Source organism: Lactuca sativa, chromosome 5, assembly GCF_002870075.4.
Source record: "Lactuca sativa cultivar Salinas chromosome 5, Lsat_Salinas_v11, whole genome shotgun sequence".
NCBI classification, from domain to species: domain Eukaryota; kingdom Viridiplantae; phylum Streptophyta; class Magnoliopsida; order Asterales; family Asteraceae; genus Lactuca; species Lactuca sativa.
The window spans coordinates 118,973,245-118,979,244 of record NC_056627.2 but is presented as its reverse complement, the minus strand read 5'-3'; positions in this window follow the sequence as shown (position 1 = coordinate 118,979,244).

The following is a 6,000-nucleotide window of genomic DNA, read 5'->3' as shown; positions in this document are numbered from 1 at the left end:
AAACTTTTTACCCGGGTGAAGTGGTTGAAAAAGTAATATAACTCTATTAGGTTAAACGGGGTTAACACATACAAGTTATATTTACTTATGATAATGTCAAGACATGCATATAACTAGATATTCGGTTATTGACGATTCCAAATATTACAGAAAATAACGTATAGTGACGCATTCCGTTAGTGAAGATGAGATTTGTAACGGGAATAGATTTGGGGTTGTCACATAATACAAGTGTGTTATGTATAGTTTATAAGACACCAAAATATGAATGAAAATAAGAGACGAGTCTTGACAGCTCCATCTTCTCAAAACCGACATCGGTACTTGTCTACTGATGACCTGAGAATACAAGTTATTTTGAAAGAGTTTATCAGCTTTAAAGCTGGTGAGTTCATAAGCATTTTAGTGTCATTGTTTGTGTGAAAATATATGTAAGTGTTTGATGTATAAGTTTGTAAAAGTTTGTAGTAAATGTTTGTATCTCTTAGAAAATCCTATATTTTCTGCTAAAAGTAGTCTTCTACCAAGGCATCAATTGCTCTGTATGTTTGTTTATTGTAAAAGTGTGTAATTTTCCCAAGTGAGACTATCATTATCAAAATATAGTTTATACATTACCATTTATGTGAGAAGATCACAATGTGAATGCAATGGGAAAATAAAAAAGTATTGTAGTGTTGTAATATAGTAACTACTAATGTACTGACTACCTTAAACCGACTGTTAATTAAGGTATAATGTGATATAATTGTAACCATACTTGATCGAATAGTAAAACACGACGCTCGAAGACGTCGAAATGGAATGACATTTGTCACCCATAGACCTGCAAATCCCAGTGTAGCTAGCAACAAGGTATAGGACGGTCATTCCCGTATAGATCTATATACAAATTCACGCTCTCCCTCCAGGAGAGTCTGGTTACAAAACAAGCCATAGCAGTGATGTCGTGCCCCGAAGTAGTGACTCACATTTATGTTATAGTATTCTTGTATATTTATTGTATGTACTAGTGTAGTGTATGTTCTCTCTGTCCAGTATGTAGTATGTTCTCTTAGTTTCTCATCATAGTATGCTCTCTTGTATAGTGTATAGTATGTATTGTTTCGCATTATAGTATTCTCCATCTGTTTCTTTATAGTAAGTATTGACTCATGTATGAACTGACTCTTTGTATGTTTCATTGAACTAGAACTAGTGAGTATTAACTTCCTAAACTATATCTATTATAGTTTACTAGTATAGTTGTTTATATAACTGAGTGTATTTAACTGAGATAAAAGCTTTTATGTCTATACATATATACATAATATATAAGTAAGGATCAAACGACACTCGGACAAACAACAGGGTACTCTAAGTCCACAACCAAACAAGGAACAAGAAATAAAGTGAGTTATCAGTCCTAAGTCCTTCCAACCTTACTTATATAACTATATATGTATTTGACATGGTTTTGACAATGTATAAGTTTAAAAGAGTTAAAAGAAAAGGTTTGGCATATAAGAACAAGTTTGATAAAGAGTTTAGTATGTAAAAGAGTTTGATAAACATTTTGAAGTAGTTTGTTTGATAAAACAGTTAAAAGTATAGTAAATCCATTTGTTTGATAGTTATTAATCACATGTGATTGATATAATAACTATAATGTTTCAACTTGTATTCCCTACCATAAAAGCATTTAAAATCATTTAAAAGGTTGATTAAGGGGTATGAACTCACATGTAGTGAGTGATGTGAATGTAAGATCGGTAAAGGATGCTAAGTGTCAAGTGAAGACTTGAGCACACACGGATCCTATTTAGCATATAATGACACATATATGCATCTAATTAGTGTTTATAACAACTAATCATGAAATGGAACAACCTTAGGGACTAGGAAACCTTTGTAATGAAGTGTTAAACCTCATAGGTTTGCATATAAGGGATGTAGGGCCTCACATAGGAGTTTACGGCCCAAATGGTAATACCCCCATGAGTTTACGGCCCAATGAGTATACGCCTTACGGCCGTAAACTCATGGTATATTGTACCATTTTGTGTGTTAAGGTCCTACAGTCTTCCTTGAAGTGTTCTAGACTCATGTCCAAGGCTTAGGAAGGAGTAGTGGCAACATTGCACCACTAATTAGGGTTTACAGCCAAGGGAGATTGCCTTGGCCGTAAACACCCTTTTGTTCTTGATTTCTTGATGTTTTCAAGGTGTTTATCGTGTGATTCTCGTATATAACTGTCATACCCCCAAACCAAGGATGGCGGAAAATTCCGAAGGTGGAGGACTTCATGTATAGTATCATAACAACAATTGCAATAGTGATCAAAGTAAACACAACCAACATAAATATTTGAAAAAGTTAGACCATAGTATGAGTTTACATGTTTCCAAATCAATTACATTATGTTGACAAAAATGAAATGTTTGACGCCTTACGTTCCATCCTCAAAAGCACTTGGTTACCTGTTTATGGATATCCTGAGAATACAAGTAGTTTTGAAAGAGTGTCAACAATTAAGTTGGTGAGTTCATAATCTTTTGAAGGTGATGCTAAAATCCTTTTCTTGTAAAAGTGATGTTTGTTCAAGAAAGATTCCATATTTTCTTACGTAATGCATTGTAGTCTTAAAAGTCAAAGACCGAAGTGTACAAGTATTTTACCATACTTAAAGAAATTTATGCAAGTTTAATCGAAATAAACTCGTTAAATTTAGAAGTAAAACCCGTAAATCTTATGCTTTGTTAATACCACATGTGAGTTATTATAACCATACTATGACTCAGACGGCCTCGTAATACGACGTTCTTCAGGTGTCGCAAGTTAAATGATACTTTTCACCTCAGACATGTCGGTCTAACTGTCGCATGCAGCTCATGTGTGGGTTTGTCAGACCTAATATAGATCTATACACAACTATCACGTTCTCCCTACAAGAGACTCCGGTTACAATTTACAGGACTTTTGATTTCGTTACTTGGATGTAACGTGAAGCGAATGTCTCACAAATTTATTCATTAACAGATTTACGTGAACTGAAAACCTTAGGTAAAGAGTTTGAAATGTAATGAAACATAAACTATACCTATTATAGTTTATTATAATTGTTTATAATGTAAAAGTAACATAAACTATACTTCCATAGTTTATCAAATGTTTGTATACAATGGATGTAAACTTTGTTTATAATAATTAATTAATTACCATACATATGAAGGTAAAAATCCATTTGTTTTCTGTTGTACGTCAATACACCAAGACGAAATGACATATAATGTAAAAACATATATCCACATAATGATACACACCTTGCTCAACAAGTTACAAGGTGCAAATGAAATTGATAGCATTTTTCTACTGTTAACATTTTTATTACTGTTCTTAGAAAATTTATAGAAAAATCATCAAAGATCCAAATCAGAATCCGTAAATTTTGTGAGTTTGGAAAATGAGTCTAGTTTGTTCATAAATTTTATTATGATTTTTAGGGACCTCCAACTTGTGTGAAAGGGTCCATGATCACAGAATGGTCCGGATTTATTCTTGAATGATAGGCGGTTTTGTAAAAATCACCATAAATTGTAGAAAAATCGTATGGAGATGTGCAAGTATTCATTTTAAAGGTATAAACCTGAAATATTTTCACCTAATATAGTTTTGAAAACTAAAATGTTTAAGTTGACCAAAACAGTCCGTGAATGGAGTTAAACTTTTCTGATGAAGGCTGTTGGATGAGTTTAGTTGTGTTCTTGGTGTTTTAACTTGTATCCCCCCCCCCCCCCCCCCATTAAAAGTTAAGAAAAACGTGAAAAGATAGGGGTTGAACTCACGTTGTGTGTTCTTAGTGGATGGATGTTGAAGAAAAGAAGTGTTCAACTCAAGAACACTTAGAAGATGCCTTGAAGGTTCGAAGATCTAACACAAATATTATGGAATTCGTGTAAGTATTCTATGATTTTGGGTAGAAGGAAGTGAAATAATCATAAGGAGGATAATATCACTTACCAAAAGTGGAAGAAAACTTGATGATCAGCCCTTGAATCTCGAATTTGAGAGAGAGAGAGAGAGAGAGAGAAGTGAGAGAGAAAGGTGTTTGTTCTTTAGTGGAGAATGAGAGAAGAGTGAGGAGAGATAAGAGTTTTCTAGACCTTGACCAAGAGTATGGCTGGAATTATGGTAGGAAGAGGACAATGATTGACTAGATATGGTGGAATAGTGACTGGGGATGGTCAAGGAGTGGGTATGGGAGGTTGCTTATGTTACACACTAAGGTAAAGTCAACACTCCACCTCAAATATTCACCCACTAGATTTTATTCTTAAATAAAGATTTCCATAAAATGTGCTTAGATTATGGAAATATGGGGCCTTATACAATATAAGTTTGGGTGAAAATCTCGCGTTAAAATCACGAAAAACGGGCTTAAAACGCTAGAAATATTGAAAACCAGGCAAAAATTGTCAATTTCCGAAATTCTGGGCCGAAGGTTCGGTCCCAGCTCTTAGAACCGAGAGTAGGGTTCAGTCATTGAAGAGGAACCGAGAGAAGACAAAGAAGAACCGAAGGTGCGAAGAAGGGGAGGGAGCAGAAGGCGAGGCTCGGTCTCGGTTGGCCTGCGAGGCTCGGTCTCGGCTGCTCAGCGAGGTTCGGCTTCGGTTGCTTCTCGATTCCAGGAGGAGGCTCGGTTCAGGAGGGGGTTCGGCTCCTAAGAGCTGTTTTTCAAGTAAACTTCCGTTTTCGAGTGATTTTTGACCAAGTTAAGGGTCGGGATGACCCGAATGACTATAAAAAGTTGGGAGAGATTTTGAGAGAGATTCGGGAGAGATTTCACATACTTAGAGAGATTTGGGAGAGATTTCACATACTCGAATAGATTTGGGAGAGATTTCACATACTTGAAGAGATTTAGGAGAGATTTCACATACTTAGATAGATTTGGGATAGAGAGTGATAGAGTGAGAGAGACCGAGAGAGACTTAGTTTGTGACCTCTGCGAGTGTTTAACTTGTAACGCAAGATCCGCAAACCCCGTTTAGCCATGTTTAAGGATTTTACACACCTCTGAAGGGTATGTAATAGTGTTTTATCGCTTTGCTACCTCACTTGCCCCGATTAGGGTTTAAGAAATCTAAAAATACGAACTTTTCAAGTGATGATTTCTTATTAAAATACTGAGTTGTACAGTAATTACATAAAGTAAACCCTAGTATACTTGAGTTGGCCGGTTTGACTTGCTGACTTTATTTAACTTTGACTTGACCAGAATTCAATGATTGTCACAATAACAAGCTAAGGGTAATGTACTTACATATTAGAAGCTTGCAAGGGTGATTAAGGTCCAAAAACACACGTGTGTGGTCTTGGTGCTCTTGGTGAAATGAAGAACACTTAAAGATCTATCAAAATGGAGTGATTTCATGGATGAAATCAAAGGGTTGTACTAGATAAAGAGATGTAACAACAAATCAAAGGAAAGAATTCTTACATTTTTGGAAGATCAAGATGAAGATCCTATGATACTTGAGAGAGAATTTGGGTTTTCTAGAATTGAAATGAAAGAAATGAGGAAAAGTGATGGAAACTTATGTATAAAACATGAGTTTACGGCCAATCATGAGTTTACGGCCCAAACTCATGAAGGTTTGGCCGTAAACTCCACATGATGGGGTTTAAGCTTGATTAGTGCACAATGGACTCAAGCAAATATTTCCTAACACCCAATTCTTGAAAGTACTATGCTTAGAATGCTCAAACATACTCTAAACAGTGCTAAAAGTTAGCAGAAACAAGTCTGACTTTGATTGAAGTGCATGGTTGTACAAGATCGAAATTTCGGGTTGTCACAACATGTAAATCACAAATGATTCACATGTGTCACAAGTGATTCACATGTGAATCACAAGTGATTCACATATAAATCACAAGTGATCCATGAAGCTCAATATAGAAACAATAAAAATAAACTATATGGTTAGAAAAAAATTAATATGGTTTACATGTGAATTA